A 19,361-nucleotide genomic window follows, 5' to 3' on the forward strand; every position below is an offset into this window, starting at 1 on the left:
GTACGAAGAAGCGTCTACGAAGCATGTTCGGTCCTCGTTCAAGCGGGCACTGGCGAGCAGAGCTTTACCCCTGGCTCGTCTTCGTCCTTCGTTGTAGGTGGGATGCATATTTCGTGGCATCCGGTGTATGTAAATCTTGTACCTGACGTCGCTGGGCAGCTTCACAGCGTCGAGACTGACGACCATGGGGTTACGTCCCAGCTTGCCAAGTATGGCTCGGCCCGCTGGGGTACCGGAGAGTCTGACAAACTGGGAAAATTCTTGGGCTTCAACGATTTCTTCGAACGTGTTGTGAATTCCCAAATTGAGGAGGTCTTTCGTGTGCGTTCGGATGGGAAGGCCGAGGGCAAGCTTGAAGGCTCTTCTGATTAGGGCATTGATCTTGTTGCGCTCCGATACGAGCCAGTTGTGCATAGCCCCTGAATAAGCGAGGTGGCATAGCACGAAGGCGTGGATAATCCGGATCAGATTGTCTTCCTTGATTCCGCGGTACCTGTTGGCGATTCTTCGGATCAGGCCGAGGGCGCTTTCGGTCTTGGAACAAATGCGTTTGAGGGCGGCTCCATTGGCCCCGTTCGACTCGATAAACATTCCTAGGACCCTGATAGTGTCTACCCGCGGTACTGGGGAGCCCTTGCCGGTGAATAATGTAATGTGGCTCTCTGTTGGTGGCTTCCAGGACCGGTGTGAACCGCCTCTGGGCCTCTTCTTGTAGAGCAAGAGCTCGAATTTAGCGGGCGAGCACCTTAGCCCGCTGGGGATAAGATACCGCTCCGTCACATCGATGGCCTCTTGCAAAGCACCCTCGACCTGCGCTTCACATCCACTGGAGCACCAGATGGTGATGTCATCCGCGTAGATCGTGTGGTTGATGTTGGGGATTTTGTTCAAGGCCGTCGACAGGTTGATCAGGGAGATGTTGAACAGCGTCGGGGAGATCACCGCCCCCTGAGGTGTTCCCTTTGGCCCCAGCTGAATTTCGTGGGTCAAAAACTCGTCAATCTTGAGTCTAGTGGACCTTGAGGAAAGGAAGGATCGCACGAAACTGTACGCCCGTTTGCCGACGTTACACTCTGTCAGGCTCTTGAGAATAAAGGCATGCGATATGTTGTCAAAAGCCTTTTCCAGATCCAAGCCGAGAATTGCCTTAGTGTCGGCGGAGGTAGAGTCAATGATCTGGTGCTTGATCAGTCTCTGGCGTCCTGAGTCGAAAGCCCCGACCGAAAGCTAATCATGTTGTGTGTATAGCATTCGTTAGACTCGAGATGGTCAGTGAGGCGGTTAAGCATGGCGTGCTCGGCCATCTTTCCAACACACGACGTCAGGGAGATGGGCCTTAGATTGTCGATGCTCGGCGCCTTACCTGGCTTCGGTATGAGTACTGTGTAGGCTGCTTTCCAGCTCTTGGGAATGAGGCCGCTGCACCAGATATCATTCATCTTGCGCGTAAGAAACTCGATTGAGGCGTCATCGAGATGCTTGAGCATTTTGTTGGTGATCCCGTCGGGCCCAGGGGCAGATCTGCCGTTGAGGGATGCGAGAACTCGCTTGACCTCAGCCACGGTGAAATCCTCGTCCATAGATGGTACGTCACGCCCTTCGTGCTCGGGAAACTGGGGGGGGGGGGGGCACCGGATCGTCCGTGGCCGCCAGGTACTTGTCTATGAGCTGCTCCATGACTGCCTCACCTGGAGTCGAGTCGGTGGCCAAATGGACAGCTTTCGCCAAAGCACTCTTCTGGTTAGACTTGGTGTTGCCATCGTGCAGTAGGTGCTTAAGGAGACCCCAGCTTTTACACTTCTTGAGCTGGACCTCCACCGAGTCGCACAGCTCGTCCCATTGCTGCTTGCATAGCACCTGCAATGAGCCTCTATCATCTTGTTTATATCGGAGATTTTCTTGCGTAGTCTTCTGTTATGGCGCTGAGTCTTCCATCTCGCGAGCAGTGCCTGCTTGACTTCCAAAAGATGCGCCAGCCTACTGTCTATCCTGTCCACCTCCAGATCGGTTGTCACCTCCATGGTGGCTCTAGCCGCATCCTTCTTTATCGCGTCGCACCAAGAGTATAGGTCCATATCATCGTTAAGGACGCGCTCGGAGCGGTTGGCTCGGAACAATTCCCAGTCAGTGAACCTAAAGGTCCTCGTTTTGTTGCGGGCAGTCTTGATCACAGCTTCGATGATGCAATGATCGCTACCGAGGTCCATGGCTGTGTTGGTCCACTTGACGTTTTCCTGGTTCTTGACAAAGGTAAGATCCGGAGTCGTATCTCGGCATACCGAGTTCCCTCTCCTGGTTGGAAAGTCTTTATCGGTTATCAGCGTAAGATCTTCCTCCGTTGCCGCATCCCATATGTCTCTACCCTTCTACGTATTGGTACAATAGCCCCACGCCTGATGCTGGGCATTAAAATCCCCTATGACGACTAGAGGCTGACAGCCTGCCAAATGCACGGCCTTCTTGAGAATACCACTAGGCCTGGCTCTGTGAACGCTGGGTCTGCAGTAAACATTCAGTATGAAGATACTGTTTCTTTTTAAGCGCTGCGTAGGGGGGTCGACAAGGAGTTCGGCCATGACGTACTCAATCCCATCGTCCGCGGGACCAAGGCCTCGCTGAAGGCACGTGAACTTTTTACTGACCAGGATAGCGACCCCCCTTCCTCCTTCAGTGGAAGCCACCGTAAGGAAACCGAGGAGCTTGATAGGTGATGATGTGATCGTTCCTTGCAAGGCGATTACTTGGGGTTTGTCCTTTACGCTTTTTAGGTATTGTCGCAGGGTCGCCCGTTAGCTGGCGAACTCTGCGCAATTCCAATGCCACATTGTTATGACGTTAGTTACGTTATCCATGTTTGGGCTTGGGAATGAATTGCGAAAGTGCCGCATTCATAATGGCACCCTCCGTCGGTGAGGCAATGACGCTGGGCAACTTTGGGACTTGTGCTGTAGATGTGCTTGGCAAAGATCCGTGGCTGGTTCCCTCCAGCCTAAGTATTCTAGTGCTGAGGGCGACCAGGCCCAGCTAAGGGTGCGCGATGATTTCTTGTACGTGAGAGAGACCTGTCTGTATGTTGGAGATGGCGTTCTTGAGGTCAGACAGGAGTTCTACCATCTCGTCTCCCCTTGAGTCATCCAGGGCGCGCCGCTTCACTGCAACCGTCTTGGGAGGGGCCTCCACTGTGTCCATGGCCCAAGAGCGTGCGGCAGGCTGAGAAGCTGGCTGTGTGAGCGCCAATCTTCGTATTTCAGCCATCTCGGCGGCTAGCCGACTGATTTCCTGCTTGAACGGAGCGTTTTCCTTTCTAAGACTATCATTGGCACGCCTAAGCTCTTCGAGCTCATTCGTGAGACGCAGGTCGTGCGAGTCTTGAGAGTTGGACGCCTGCGTTTGGTTGCCACGGGCCCTATCGGCCCACGTTAGAGAGGAATTGCCTTTACCGCCGTTGGGAGCTTCGAACGTGAGCTGTTGGAGGAGTCGCTCCCAGTACGGGACTTTGAGCAGCTTCTGGAGCTGGAGCGCGCTGGAGAAGGCGATGTAAGTCGCGATCTCGAGGTAGAGCGACTTCTGGATCCCCGTCGGCTTGTAGAGCGGCTTCTCGAGCGGAAGCGTCTTCTGCCCCTACGGTTGGTACTGGATGGTGCAGTTGGTACTGGCGTGGGGAGCTGCTCTTGCTGCCTGGCACGCTCGAAGCGTCGTCGGCGAACAATGTACGGCGTCTTGAATCTGCGCGCACACTCTGTACCGGCTGTAACGTGCGGACCACCGCAGATCGTGCATTTTGGGGTGCATTGATGCTGCTCATTGGGATTTGGCAGGCCGCATCCCCGACAGGTGACGTCGCTCGGTGTTGGACATACATCGGCGCGATGCCCGAGTCTTCCGCAGGCGTGGCATACGTCCACTTGCTTTCGATATGGGGAACATTTCATCAGGAGCGTTCCGTACCTGACAAAATTCGGTACCCGCTGCCCGTCAAAGGCGATGATGATGGTCCCAGTCTGAGCGATTCTCTTGGCTGCTAGTGCAAGAGGGTTGTTCGGGTTAACAATCTTGCCATCCACCGTCGCTGGGTCGCCTTGAAACGGTATGCCACGTATGATCCCCTTGCACGTGGAGTGCGGGGCTGTCTCGTACGCGCAGATTTCGTGAATCTTGCCCGTTATTCGGATTTGCTTGATGCGGGCATAGCGATCGGCATTCTCCCGTCTGGGAGTGCTGGCCACCATGATGTTTTGCTGTAAGTTCGGGCACATAGTGTCTTGTGTGAGCTCGTGCTGGCTGATGCCGGAGGCTGCAAGTATTGCGTCAGCCACCGTGGCCGCTCCAATTTTGGAAATATTCAGCCCACCTCTTGGTCTAATAACGATCTTCGTGTCTTCTTTGGGAAGAACAGGCATTCGGCTCACCCTAATAATCTTGGTCTTCAGCGCTGTGCCGCTAGACTTGTAGCTATGGGGAGCCAAAGGCGTTGCCATGGCGTTCGGGTTAGCTTCCCGCGATTTGGCGCCAGCTCTTCTAGCACCTGCGGTTTGCCATCCCTGCTACTGAGTGACTTCCTCCGGAAGAATATTTTCTCCCTGTACTTGGTATTCCATGATGGTAGCGGACGAGTGGCACTGAGCCACCCCGGAGGCCAAGGCGTGGTCTCCGAAGTGCTCGTCAGACGCCGCCGACGGATGCACAGGAATGTCCGCAAAATGGTGAAAAGTCACTCACTGTGGCAAAAAGGGTATCCACGTGTTCCTTACAACTTCACGGAAAAAATGTGCACAAATAAACATTGGCTCGCGACGATTAAATACAAGAAAAGCTGAGAAAATGCGGGAACCGAAGAACGCTTCTTGACTCGCCGCCTTCTTCTTCTTTTTCATAGAGAAAGTGGTAAAAAACAATTTGGAGAAACCAATTTCAACGAAATAATTGCTGATCAGATAGGTAGAATAAAGCTATAATATTTCGGGGTTTAATTGTTTCGTTTGAGTTAAAAATCAAACTGTCGGCATGAAATCAATACTGTCGGCATGATAGAAATAAGTAGTCTACTGAATGAATTTCCTTACAATTGTGGCATGGAAGGGACATCATCAGACCAGCTCCATGTAAATAAAAATTCAATTGCGGGATGCGACAACGTAACCTTGTGTGTGTAGAGTTAGTCTCTCTTTTTACATAACTCACATTGCGATCCGTGCGCATGTAATGCAATACCATTTGAACGTGCGATCAAGTATCTCGGAATAATATTTTATGAGCGTATAACATGGAATTATCATGTGCAGTATACATGTAACAGGCTAAGAGGTGTACGTGCGATGATGTACAACCTAAAAGGTAAAACTTCGGTGTACTTGAGACGGACCATATACATGGCACTGGCGGAATCTGTTATAACCTACGGTATTAAATTGTATGGAACTTGTTATGATCACAAAATGGCAGCCATAAACCGCATAATTAAAAGAATAGTAAACAGTGCAACCTACGGAACTATCCTGCAACAGGCTGTCAGGGAGCAACAATACAATAGGCTTGGCATACTGGAAATGCGTGAACTATTTTATTACACTGTGCTCACGCGTCATTACTATGCAAAGGATTTCAAAGTACCTGTCAAGAAAAACGTCGGCCTAAGAAAGACAGAAATATACATTAAGCCACGATGCTTTACACGTTATGGGAAAAAGATAAGGCGATATTACGTGCCACAGATATTTAGTGAACTTGGAGAAGAGTTTGGAAAGTTCAAAACTAAACGAAAAATGGCGAAATCAATAAGCAAATGGTGCTCATCCTTGCAGATAAATCACTGATTGCCTCTTGCATGTAGAAGTTTGCGCTCTTGGGTTTACGCCTTAGATGTTCTGTGAGTTGTGATGTGTCTCATTTCAAGCGAATATAATTCCTTTATTTATTCATTTACTTAGTTTAATTTTTGCTGGAGTTGTACTAATAAATGCTCATTATGTCTCTATAATTTTGTAGAGTATGCATACTATTTACTAGTATACCTTACTTCATTGTTTTGTGGCACACATTCGGTGATTCACCACGCTGCCTGAACACCCAACAAGCACGCTGTGCTTAGGTTGGAAAGGAAATGAAAACCTATGTACCAAATGAAGATGAAGATGAATTTTGATTTGATTTGATGTAACTTCCAAATACCGAGAAGGACACCCCTGTTCATTTCAGCAAACACTGAGACGTTGAAAGACTGGAGATGTTATCAGCGATGATTTGTTTATATCATGTTGCAGTCAGAAGATTCTGCATCTCCATGCAGTGACGTAAGCTGCATCCGGTAAAATAGAAATCAAAGGTCCACTTAAAGACGTTATGGATAATAAATCTTCCATTTATTTTAAGTATAACCCTCGGTGGCTTGCAACCCGCAGTAAATTATTTTTTTTAAAGTGGTAGTTCTTATATTTTGGCACACACTTCAGATAGCCGTATTTGTTGCGTGGAAAGCGACGAACATACCGGCAGAGAACCTGTAACTAAAACAGCTGAGGATTCATTCGCAGGAAGTTCGCTCAGCGATAGAACAATCGTCAATAATTCTGCTATGAAAATAGGCGTGTAATCCGGAAGGCGAATAGAAGAAGGAGCACCTATGAATAGGAGAGAAAGTACCCACGCCAGCCTTCTCGTCTGACAGCAAGGCGTCAGTGGCAAATATGTTGAGTGTTTCCACGTGAGAAATGTAATGTTGTAATAGGTCATTCAAATATATGAATGGCATTAGTGAGCGTTTAGGTGAAAAACGTCATCGAATTCAATCCGAAGGCTTATCTTGAATTGACTTGTTGGGTGAATACCACCACACACTCTGGCCAGTTCAGTAACACGGATATATCGATATACAGTTTCTTTTTTCTTTTAGCTGCACCAATTTTTTTAGATATCTGTGACAGATAAGCCAATTCTAACGCTTGATCTAAAGTATTCGATCAGATGGCCATTACTTCTACGAGAAATCAAAATGCAGAATTGAATAATAATGTAATTACGCTCAATAATGTTTTAATTAATGACTTTACGTCACATATTTCAATCTACGAATTGTAGCCGCTGAGTACGCGAGGCGTATCCACTTGGAACGAATTCGCTGGACAGCGCCAGTTCCAGGATATCAATTTTCTAAGTGTATGTCGAAATGCATTGGTGTTCCAGTTACTTTTGTGCTTCAATGCATAAAACAGCGCTTTCTTAAAAATTAAAGATTTGCTGGAATCGACATGAACTCCATCACTATGTCAAATACATGCTCCAAACCGGCGTGCATGCTGTGCCGCGTCTTTGGTGGACTGGGAGTGGCACAACGATCAACGAATGGGTTGCTACATTATGCCTTGGTTTGCGAGGGCATTTCAAGCCTCCGGCTTCGGGCAGAGTGTGGGGAAAGATGGAGCAAGCGCTCCGTTCGGCGTCACTCAGAAAAAGAGCCGCTCTACCACAGCCGCACAGTCACTGCTCGTGCGCCGCCATTCCAGTAAAATTTCGAAATTATTTGCACCACTCCTGTCAAACTTTCCAAAAACATTAATCCAACAGGCCTAATTGATCAAATGGATTACATGAAAGGTTCACATCGACGAATATAATCGTTTCGCGGTACGCATTCGAGTTGATCATTCATCAATACGGCCAACTCTACTTCTAAATGGACAAAGCTGTTGGAAATTAGCGAATCACGTAGCTGTTATTGCTATTACAGAGTTTGACAATAGAGCTTGACAAAAGCGCCGCAGTGGGGCTGGCAGCGCCACTGCGGCGTCAAAGAAAAGCTATTTGAACAATTAAATAAAATATACCATTTTATGATAAGAAGAGTAATTTTAACATTCGTGTTCCCATGTTTAATTACAACTTAGATGCTATTAGCAGCAAGCAATTAGCGGCACTTAGTTTTGAGCACGACCTCCGTCATGGTTTTGAGTAACCAACTTTACGTGCCTTCACCAGCCAAGTTAAGCCGTGCTAGGTCTACGAGCCATGAAATCGACAATCGAATTCGGAATCAGCGACGTCTAATGAATCATTCTTCGTAACACACGCTAGTTGAAAGTGATAACCATAGTCGCTTCTCCTCGCTCGAGAAGTTCACACGTTACTATAGCGTTATCACGAATCGATCCCGGTTCGGCGCTAGGTTATAGCCGTCGCTTCTACGGGCGCCGCTATGTTTGTTGACGCAAAGCTTCTGGGGCAGCTTTTGGTGCTCCCGCTAAATGAGTTAAATAGGACGCCCGACGCAAAACCCAAACGCAGTTTGCGTCTCGCGCATGCGCAGCGGCTTTTTTAAAATAGGGGCTCCAAACGTTTTGGGCTCCTATTTTAAAACTCTCTATTATATAGCTATTATAGCGATGAGCGAGCACACATTGTCAGAACGCGGGCGTGACGAAGATGGCAGCAGCGACGAGCGAATGCCGCCTCTCGCTTCAACTAGGCGCGCGAGACACAGTGCGCACGAAGCCATCAGCTGTCCCCGGCCGGCTGGCCTTCGAACCCAGCGCAAACTGCCTTCAAGATCGGAAGCGCGCAGCCGCGCTCAGCCTCCGCAGCTGGAGCCCAGAGAGGATGCATACTAATATATGCCTCTACCCACCGTAGTTGCTTAGTGTCTAGGGCACTGCGCTGCTAAGCACGAGGTCGCTGGATCCAATCCCGGCCACGGCGGCCCCATATCGATGGGGGCGAAATGCAGAAACGCCCGTGTACTGTAGATCGCGCGCACAGAACCCCAGGAGGTCAGAATGATCTGGAGCCGCCCACTACGGTGTGCCTCATAATCAAACCCTCGCAAGAATTTAATTATTAATCCATAGGCTCGCGCCAATCATACTTCCTCTCCGAATGACCAGGCCTTTAATACATGGCAGAAAATTAGTGTCGGAACATTCAATCCAACTTGTGTAGAATTATCTCTCTTAGTAATTATCTCTCTCCTTGCACAAGATCTCAAGAGACAACCAAAACGTTCATTTTCCGAACTCGCTTGGTGGGAAACCAGGCGAGCGACTTGAAATTGTTGATAAAGTTTAGCGCGCCGTGAATAAAGACGGCAAATTTTCTAGAACTAACTGACATCATATAGGCGTTATATTTAATGTTTGTTTTGTTTTATTCCGCCACGCACTACTAGTGAACTGACTATCATCACAGCAAGATTGCAGCCTATCATTCTTGTCGCAGGTCTTGTGATGGGTCTACATTACGTGGGATGTGTGCGTTATGCTCTTAGTAAGCTTTTTTTATTTTTTCCAGTGTAAATGGTGTTCACTTTTTCTTTCTCGCAGTATATATTCCTTGCTTAGCGCTTTTGTATCTAGCTCCAATTTTGGGATTGAGGCCTCTTTAGTTGCTAAGCTTCCCAATTATGGCACAGTTAATTATCACGCCATTTTTATCGACGGAAAATACCTACCACGAGGTTTCTGTATCAGTCGGCAACCGCATGACACACAATATCACCGACACCACAACGCTGTCATCTCGCAGCATCAAATGGATGTCGGGTGACTTCACGCTGAAAAGTGGTCGGAAATACCTAACTCCTCTTGATTGGAGTCGACTCCAGGAAACCTTAGGTAGCGATCACCATATTCTCCAATTAGATGCAGCACACACCCGTAAACAGACCAAGACCGGAATTGCACGGCTAACCGATTGGAAATCCTTCAGGGACAAGCTAGATTCCGGAGCAAGCATAACTGACATTGACGAATGGCTCAAAAATGTATTAGACACAGCAGAACGTCACACCAAGATCATACAACTCGATGCCGATACACCCGCGGTCGACGCGCACCTCCTACATCTCTGGGAGGCAAGAAGTGGCCTCCTGAAGAGATGGAAGCGACAAAAGCTTAACAGAAAGCTAAAAACACGTATCGCTCTCCTTACCAAGCAGGCTGAAGACTATGGGGCCACCTCGTCAGGCAGAACTGGCACGCTTTCTGTGACAAGCTACAGGGAACTCTGAGCACGAAGAGGACCTGGCACCTCCTACGCGCACTCCTGGCCACTGAACCCACCAAAACGAAACAGAAGCAACATCTTCACAGTCTTATCCACAACCACGCCGGATCAGAAGAACACCTCCTGCGAGAACTACAAAAGAAACTATGCGGAGACGCACCCTCTACCACGTCAACTCGCAGCAAAGAATACTCTGGAAAACCGAACCCAGAACTCGACCGACCCTTCACGCAGGCCGAAATCCACGTAGCCCTATCCAAGCTGACTAGAAATACCAGCCCAGGTAAAGACAGGATCCTTAACAAACACCTACGCAACCTACCGCAGCAGGCCACCGAGGCTCTCCTCTGTTACTACAATGAGTGCTGGGAGAAAGGAGAACTGCCTGCTGTGTGGAAACACTCGGACATCACCATGATCCCCAAGGCCAACAAACCTCCCAGCTTGGAGAACCTACGCCCGATCTCCCTCACCTCGTGCGCGGGAAAGCTCTACGAACATATGGTGCACGACCGCATTACCCAGTACCTAGAAGACAACGACCACCTACCAGACACCATGTTCGGTTTCAGGCAGCACCTCTCAACGCAGGATGTACTCTTACAACTAAAGGAAGGCCTTCTAGATCACCTAAACAATCGAAGCAAATACTCCATAGTGGCAATAGACGTCAAGGGAGCCTTCGATAACGTTAGCCACGACGCGATCCTCAACAATCTCGAAGGAACCGGCTGCGGCACTAGGACCTACGCATACGTCAGAAATTTTCTGATGGACCGCACGGCAACAGTCGGAATCTGCAACATCCGCAGTGAAAGCTTCCTACTTCCAAACAGAGGCACCCCGCAAGGGTCGGTCATTTCCCCGCTACTCTTTAACGTAGCTATGATCAAGCTACCCCCACTACTCGAGACCATACCAGATCTGCGTCACGGGATGTATGCTGATGACATCACGCTCTGGACCAGAGCTACGAACGTTGGAAGGCAAGAAAGTAGCTTACAAGAAGCGGTCGACACCATCGAAAGCTATCTCCGAAACTGCGGCCTCCGCTGCGCCCCAGAGAAGTCTGAACACCTCATCCTGAAAGCAAGAACGAGAGGCCGACCACCCAACTACGAAGAGCCTGACCCCAGCATCACACTCAACGGGACAACAATCCCGAAAGTCGACACTATGCGAATACTTGGACTCCACATCCACAAAGACGGATCGGGAGCTTCCAGCCTACCGAGACTAGAACGCATCCTTTCGCAACTAATGCACCTCGTCAAACGGATCTCAAGCCAAAGAAGCGGGCTCAAGGAGCAAGACACTCTAAGAATAATACAAGCGCTCCTCACCAGCCGCATCACATACGGAACGCTGTACCTGGCTTTAAAGAACGCTGAAATAGAAAAGCTGAACATCATGATAAGGAAGGCAATCAAAGTCGCCCTGGGACTACCCGCCATGGCCTCTACATCACGTCTCCTTAAGATGGGCGTCCACAACACGTGGCAAGAGCTCGCCGAAGCGCACATGAACAGCCAGCTGGAACGACTCAAGCTCACGCCCACAGGGAGATCAGTACTCCGACACCTAAACTACAGCGAGAGGTATGTCGCAGACACGGACAAGAAAGAACGAATACCACCGGACGTTCGAGAGTGCATTTGCATCGCACGTGTCCCGCGCAACATGCATCCCATATATCACAAGAGCAGAAGACAGGCTAGAGCCAACGCCATCAAACGAAGTTTCAGGCATGACCCGAATGCCCGCTACACCGACGCGGCCAAGTATCCGCATCGAAACGCGTATGCTCTGAGCGTCGTAGACTCCCAAGGCTCCGAGCTAGCATCGGCAACCATCAAGGCACGCAACCCGGAAACGGCTGAAGAAGCGGCAATCGCTCTCGCCACCACCACATGCACAGACGCAGCGGTTATATTCACCGACTCTCAGGCCGCCTGCAGAAACTTCTTGGGGGGCCGCATCTCGGCCGTTGCACTCAAGATACTAAAAAGACGAAGCACTCCGCTCCCGTACACCTGCGTAACGTGGGTACCCGGACACGAGGGACTAGAGGGGAACGAAGCGGCCCACGCCGCTGCCCGCGAGCACGTCAGCCGGGCTCCCCTCTCCCCACGCGCTCTCAGACCCGTGACAGAAGAGGCGGAGGCCGTATCCACCAACTATTCGGCCATATTGCAACATTACAGGCTCGAGCGTCGAGTGTACCCTCCACCGCACCCTAAACTCGACAGAGAAGAAAGCCTAATCCTTAGACGCCTGCAAAGTAATACGTACACGCACGGAACGATAATGCATCGCCTCTACCCGCCGCTCCACGGCTACCTCTGCCCATTTTGCAACGTACCCGACACTCTGGCACACTTGCTCCTGGAATGCCCGTGGCAGGAAGGCAGCGAAATGCAACCAGAAACGCACGCAAAACGAGCAATAGAAGCAAACGACCTATTCGAAACGTGGGAGGCCAAGCTAACCCTCGGGGACCTGGAAGACCAGCGACAACTCGTCGCCAGGGCCAAGAGGGCAGTCGAAGCCAGAGGGTTCCTGGACTAAGGAGCCCTCCCACCTTAGGGTGATACCCGGCCTCGCTCGGGACACTGTTTCGTTTAATAAACGTTTCTCTCTCTCTCTTGATTGGTCAAGAGGCGTTAGGTATTTGCAGGCAGGTACAGATAATTTTCATTATCTGTACCTGCATGACCTTCTTGTACATCGAGCCCTCTAGGAGCGCTTCACTGAAGTTCAAAACGTCATCGTCTGATATCACTCCTTAGCACGTATTGTGTTGCCACCGTGATTTAAGCATCACTAAATTCCCGAAGATTTGAAATCTTTCCATGCTGGAGATTGTCGCGTACCTCAAGCAGAAGGTCACCGCTAACCATTTTTGTCCCTTTGAGCCAGGACCCAGTGAGTCCGCGAGGCATTTAGCAACAAAGAATGGTAAGATGGTTCTGACAGCCTTTCCAGGATTTTCATTATGCATATGACAGGGTAGCGGAGGAAGTTTTCATTGTGTTGCACAAAAAATGCTGAAAGTTTCTTCAGTGCGTCCGCTTTTGGAAAAAGGATGATCGCCAGTATGGGGGAGGAAGATGACGCATGAAGCCGAAATTAATTTCGGCAGCGATGCCAGCCGCCCCCTAACGAGCCCAACGAGGGGGCGTGACAGGATTCCTGCAAGGGAAGTCCTGCCAACGCCAGCTGTACAGCGTTGCTATAATCAAATACGATATAACTAAGACAGGTTAGCCCCACAAGGTTAAGTACCATATCGACTTTATAACAAGCAAAGCTAATCGCACACTTGGATATCTTCGCAGAAACTTCTCGCTCGCACCATCATCACTCAAACATTTGTTATACACGACATATGTCCGTCCACAGTTGGAATATGCATCATCAGTATGGGACCCACATCATGCCATCTCAATTAACGGCCTTGAAAGTGTCCAGAATCGCTCCGCTCGGTTTATACTAGCTAATTACCATCGTACGGCAAGCGTAACACAAATGAAGGCTACACTTAACCTACCTATGCTGTTAACCCGCAGGAAACAATCACGCCTATGCTTATTTCATAAGAGTTACTGCCAGAACGCAGCGCTTCGGTCAGCATAGATTATTCCAGCACCATTCATATCCTCACGTAGAGATCATACGCATAAGGTACATGTGCCTCGCTCTAACACACTAACACATTCGCAATCATTTTTACCCAAAACATGCAACGAATGGAACGGGCTGCCAGCATCCATTGTTAGTATAAGTAATCCTGTTCAATTTAGAAACTCTTCAGTTAACTACATTTAAATCATGAAACTTGTGTTCGATATATCATGTGTATTTTCACTGTATAAATACTATATTCGCAACTTAACTATGTGTGTTACCACCATTCCCAATTTGTTTTATTGAAAAGTGTATCAAGAGATTTCTATGGTGAACTACCACTATTATTTTGTCTATGATGTGTAAATCAGTGAGCGAGCATAATTTATCATTGTTACTTATACTGTGCCTTTTCTGTACATCATTTTTACCTCCTTTATGTTGCCTCTCCCCTCTATAATGTATATTTATTCTGATGGTACTGTAAATAAATAAATAAATAAATAAACCCTTGCCCTCAATAAAATTTAAAAGCAGAGAGTAAAGAAAAAATAGCGTGGAGAAGGGGACTGGAATAGGTGACTGCCGATTTCCCCCAGGAAGGGTCAGGTGCCTCCACCGAGGGGCCTTAAAGGCCATGTACGGCTAAGCGTGGGAGGGCCCAAGCCCATGTGCTCAGGTTCCTGATTTCCCAACACACCAAAAGCCTGCTGAGGCAGACACCCCTGCGGGGCCATAAGTTCGGGGAAGCCGATGTACGCAAAGTGTGCAGGGAGCGAGCCACAGGTGTCGGTAAAGGCTGCTTGTATTGCACAGAAAGTGTTCGACCAACATCTGGACCCCTCACAAGATCATCGGATATTTGAAAGTAGAAAGCCTGACATTTAATCATTACGATAAAGGAAAACGCGAATTTTTGGTGTCTTAGGTTATGACAGCATTGGTACATATAGAGAAGCACCTGAAGTCGTTTTTGAAGAATTTTTGAATCCATTGCATTCATTGCACGAAAAAGGAAGTGCGCCGCCGTGGGGCTGTTGGGGAATTCTAATGTTGAGTCGCGCCGAAAAGCTGCCAAAGAAGTTTAATGCGCTAGCCTTCACGCACTATTTGCAGACACGGCACAGGATGGATCGCACACATCGGCTGATTGTATCGGAGAGAAACAATTGGCACGAGGTTTAGTCGGCCTGCCATCTCCGGGCGCATCTTGACATGCCGCCTGTCAACGCTTCATTGTTCGGAGCTCAAAGGAGGCCGTGCGCCTGTTGTCCCAAGGTTGCTGTTACGATGACATATTCAGCAGATGTCGACGAGCTCTTTATTATTGTTGTCCACCCAGGCCTAAAAGGTGTATCAACTTGAAATGAATTTCCAGAATGACTCCAGTTTGGAGATATGCCTTATCAAACTCGCCGTAAGAAATGCACTGTTCTTCAACTCACTTTTTTAACAAAACGCCCTTTTATGCATTGAAGCACAAAAGTAACTGGAACACCCATGTACTTCATCCCACACTTTGGGGAATAATATCTCGAAACTGGTGCAATTCTGGAGATTCTTTTCAAGTGGATACGTCTTGCAAACTCACCGGCTACGATTCGTAAATTGCAATATGTGCCGTAAAGTGAATAAATAAAAAGTTAAGTAGTGAATTTTTATTAATTAGTCGGATACGTGTTTTTATTTCTCGTGCTAACAATGTCCGCCGCTTCGAATAATCCAGCTCGAGCACAAGCATTACGCCATCTGCAACAGGCGATTTTCAAAAATTCCTGGAAACATAAAAATTATCACCCCTATAGTGAATGCTACAGCTACAGTAACAGCTACCCACTAAAGAAGTGCGTGAGCGACAATCAAGAATAAGTTAGGTATTTCTGACCAAATAAGCAAGCAAATATGCCTCGTATATGGCTTATGTTCATAATCCTATATTATCATGCGATATTTTGGTACATGGCTCTTACTGCATGGCTTCCAGTGGTAGCCTGCGTGAATTGAGACCACCACTGCCTAGTATATGGATTGCTCAATAAAGGCTGGTGCCCCGAAATATTTATTTTTTAAATTTATTTACGGCACTTTTATCCCTTTCTATATGGTCCCCAGTAAATGGAATGCGCTCGTCCCACCGTTACTGCCATGCCTAGATAACATGAGCCAAGTCGTCTTTCCAAACCTATAGTTAAAAATCGCCTCCAATGCTTTTCTACATTGGCTCCATGTCATGTGTCATATAAAAATCATGTCATTTTTTACTGTTTCCCAAAACATTGCAGCAATTCACTTACCCATCTTATAGTTCAGATGCGGCAGCCTCGGACTTCTTTATGTATCTCACGGTAAAAAGGGACATTGCTTTGACATACAACTAGGCATGGTTAACCATTTCACGGTTGATTTTTTTCGCCATATGCGACTGGCCAGGGTAGATTTTTTTTATTGTAGATTTAAATTCTTCAGAGGGACCTATTTCGAAAAAAAAAAAATTTCCGTAATTTTTCTAGGGTGACCGTAAAGTGAGAAAAAAATATCTTGCATTGGTATATATGGACTGGTAATTTATGAATAACAAAAATAAAAAAGGAAATAAACTTATCAGAATGAAAAATTTGATGCATTATTATACATATAGTTGAAGGCTTAGAAAATGCGCACACGAGAATATTTCGTAAGTCTCAAATGTTCGTGCTCTTACACTAATATTTGCGTCCATAGCATAATCGAACTGCTTAGGTGAGCACACTCAAGAAAACTGTGTGGTTGTGTTCCCGTCAAAAACAGCAAAACCTGCTAATCTTCATCTTATCGTCAACCATAGGCAATTAGTTTTCCAGAGTCTAAAAAAAAATAAAAGAAAACGCACGCACGGCGGCATCCTTCATATGTGCACTCCTGTGAGCAATAAATGAGGGAATAACCGGCGGTTGCCCTCTGAGCGATTAGTAACATGCAGCTATCACTTTTGCAACTGCAAGAAGCTGAAACCGCCCGTGTAACAAAACCCGAACTAACTACCGCGCCGCCCATATGCATGCGCCAATGTGTGAGCGCCTGAGCAAACAGCTCTAAAACAAACCATGCAACCAAAACCGAGAGAGGGAGGCGCGAGAAAAAAAAATTATGTGTATTCCCACATAGTGGCAGCACATGCCAGGAAGGAAAAAGTTCGGAAAATGGCATGCTTCTTAAACCTACAGACGGCGCCGTAAATATACGGCCGCGACCATTTTAGACTCGTTCGCGGCGCCGTATATTTACGTCATTGACCCTGAAAGTGTTAACGATCGTGAAGTGGGTGCCAATGAATTTTCAGAAATAAAGATTTTATAGCACCAAGCTCGGTATTTATAGAACAACCCATGTATTCATACATTGCACCACCAAAGCGGATGGAACAGCGGGCGCGTTTGCCATTTTACGTGATGTGACATTCCCCGATTGCCGTGCTGTCACCGGTGGCTCGAAGCTACGCTGCACTAGGACAGTTTGTTTTTTATATTGTTATGCGGCGCTTGCACATTAACGCGACAATGCTGCAGCAGTGTCTTGAGCGCAAAGAAGACGAGGTCGGTGAAAAGCGCTGCATGAGCGTCTGCTTGGATGGATGGAAACAACCTTATTTTAAATCCGGCAAAGTTTGACGACCCGGGCTCAGGTCTTCCATGAGGAGACTTCGAGGCCTTGCCTCGTCGCCGCCTCTGGGGCTTGCTGGACAGCCCAATCTTGTGTCTTGAGGTTGGAGCTGCGCAGACTGGCGGCCCACTTCGACGCAAGAGCCTCCGGAGCTACTGCCATTGTAGCTGATGTGACACGACACCCCCACAACATGTGTGACAGCGTCGCTCTAGTCTCCTGACATAATTTGCAAAGGCACTGCTACTTGATACCAGTGTAAATACATAACTAGTAGATACACTCTTGCTTCCTGTTTGCGTACGTATAATCTGCGTATAAATTCAGTGGAGGTGGTGGCATATACAGTAGAACCTCGTTCATATGTTCTGGAAAAAATCACGAGAAAAAACTTACTAACTGGGAAAACATATAATCCAAAGTAAGTAAAATTTGACAGGCATCTACGTAAGGCGAAGCGTTGCGCAGCATTGTTGTGGCACGATACGCCGACGCGTGTCGAGCTGGTGGTGCTCCGGCGGCCCGAGACGCGTTTTGTTGTTTTCCTATTGCGTGGTGTTTCAAGCGGGTGACGAGAAGCTGAAACGAAATCGAGCTGGTGGACGACGCCGGATGCCGCCAAAGTGAAACGTGATGGCCACATCGCAATGCCTGCAGCAGTGTACAGCGGCATGTTTGGACTATCACCTACTAAAAGCGTGCAGTATGCTATCAATAGACAGTTTTAGTTACACGTACGTAGAGGCTTTGCGTACGTAGAGCTTCTACGTGTCAGCAGTGCGCATGCGTAAAACGTAGCGGCCGCGCGCTGGTCTCACGGACGTACGTGAGATTCATTTCTTTGCGTGCGTTTCTTACGCACGTAGACAGCTTCGCGCGGAAGTTCCGCAAGATCACGAACAAGCGATAGCAGGCCGCGCGTGCGCAGACGGCTCGCATCGAAACACGGCGACAGGATTGAATTGGCTACCACCGTGTTCACATTTCCCGATTGGAGATACGGGGTCCCTCATGGCGCGCGCGTCGCGTACGTGTAGCTAAAGGCGTTTCAGATGGCGTGCACGTAAGGTACGCAGGCTTTTCACGTTTGCGTACGTGAACCCTCTACGTACGTGTAACTAAAACTGTCTACTGGCACTATATACGCGCCACACGCTGTAAAACAGATAGACGAAGATTGGTGGTGACAGCTGTGAATGCCACGTGCGACGACCCGGAAAAAGATTTGCTGGTACCCAAATGAGAAACTGAGTGCGCGCCAGCGCTTTCACGTGATGGGCGGGCGAATATTGCGGTGGAGATGCCGCGGCAGGCAGCTATATACTGTTGTCGATCGCGTGTGCTCCTCGCGCATTTTCTTGTTTACAAGGGATCTAGTGACCGGAAAACGTATCATATGATCGCAGTTGGGTAACGTACTGAACGTTGGTGCTGAAAATATCGCGTTTTCCGGTAACGTACGAACCAGAAAAATGAGCATAGCTCTATTGGGTCATTTTTTGTGTTCTTGACTGCGAACGCTGGCCAAAGAAAACGCACACAACGGGAAAATATCGACGAGGTTCTACTGTATTACATACGGTGGAAATGCAGCAATATACTATACGGGGCAATGATCTCAAAGCGTTCCAGAATTTAAAAAGATTATATTCTAGGGTTTTTCGTGCCAAAACCATGATATGATTATGAGGCACGCCGCAGTGAGGGACTCCGGAAATTTAGACCACTTGAGATCTTTAGTATACCTCCACTGTACGGGACACAGGTGTTTTTGTATTTTTCTCCCATCGATGTGCGGCCGCCGCGGCCGGGATTTGATGCCATGACCTCGCGCTTAGCAGCGCAACACTTTCTGGAATGTGTAAAAATGGCCTGTTGGATATAACTTAATTCTATTCCTTGAAATGGATTATTCAGATTATTTAGCTCGCAGGGTCACCACTTGGTTAAGCAATTGTGATGTAATGTCTATTTATACAAGCATTAACCATGCATTTCTGCCAAAATACCCAAAACAAATCAATTTTCCCATCCAAGTATGCCTCATACGAGACTGGAACTAAAGCATAAGTTTATGCAGACATCCAAACAGAACACTCCATCTT

Source organism: Dermacentor albipictus, unplaced genomic scaffold (genome assembly GCF_038994185.2).
Source record: "Dermacentor albipictus isolate Rhodes 1998 colony unplaced genomic scaffold, USDA_Dalb.pri_finalv2 scaffold_14, whole genome shotgun sequence".
Lineage (NCBI taxonomy): Eukaryota > Metazoa > Arthropoda > Arachnida > Ixodida > Ixodidae > Dermacentor > Dermacentor albipictus.